Genomic DNA, 1,126 nt, shown 5'->3' with positions numbered 1-1,126 from the left:
ACACAAAAATCTAAAATATTAGCTGAACCTCTGAGGTTCTGACCCAAACTGTGAGCCCGGTTGGGTCAAAGTTTCCTGTTTGATAGTCGGGTCGGGTTTCTGTGGTGCATTTTTAATAAGCCAGCAGGTTTTCTGGCATTACTAATTACTGTGTTGGTCTAATTTAATGTTTTACCTTCATAATTTTAGTCATAACCTGTTTTTGCATGTTTATCATCTTGTGATAGTATCACAGTTTCCATCTGCTTTGGCTGACTCAACATACTGAATGATGAAATATCCATCACTAAGCAAAAAGTCACTGACTCTTCAAAATCCCCAAATAAATTAAACTAGAACTTCTGAGTTGCATTTTTATTCTTTTCTGTCATAATTATCAGTCAGTTCCACTAATCTATTAGTTGAGCTAATTTATAGCTTAGCACTAAAGCTAAGTTAAAAAAGAAAAGACATCTTTCTCATTTTAGTGGAAATATTTTGATTGATGATTGATGAGTGATTAATGACCCTAATCATTAATTCCTTTTAATTTCTGGTGACCGGATACCCTCCCCCAGTCACTCCTCCCTCACCCCATCTGTTATTCTGATCAATGCAGCACATTGTTTTTGGTGAACTCCTTCCAACCTCTATGAGATTGAAATAACCAATAGAAGCAGAGTCAAGGGCTTCGGCCTTTAGTGTTTCTGCTATAAGTAATGTCGGAAAAATCAAACATATTCATAACAGTTATTCAAGAACTTTACAATGAATGGCGCTAAACAAGTTCATCCTGCTGTTGAGAAAAATTTACCTACCTCATCTGCATCATCTGATACGGATTCAAAGTTACCTAGCCTGAAGACATTCGCTAAGATGACTAAGTTAACTCTGCTAACGACTAAATACTTGCTTGCTGAACAAGTACCTGCTAATGTATATGAGATCCCAAAAGCAGTGAAACCAGATATGGGCCCTGTGTTAGATAAACCTGCAAGCTCACCTTCATCGCCTGGTGCATTTGCCTCAAACACTGCGGATAAAAGAGAAATAGCGACATCTCTGCTATGCGAGACCCCAATATCCATCTATGACACCTCATGAATTGGAACGTATGCCCCCAAGAAATCAACATTTTATTTGTGTC

This window comes from Gambusia affinis, linkage group LG06 (genome assembly GCF_019740435.1).
Source record: "Gambusia affinis linkage group LG06, SWU_Gaff_1.0, whole genome shotgun sequence".
NCBI lineage: Eukaryota > Metazoa > Chordata > Actinopteri > Cyprinodontiformes > Poeciliidae > Gambusia > Gambusia affinis.
This window is presented reverse-complemented; position numbering follows the sequence as displayed.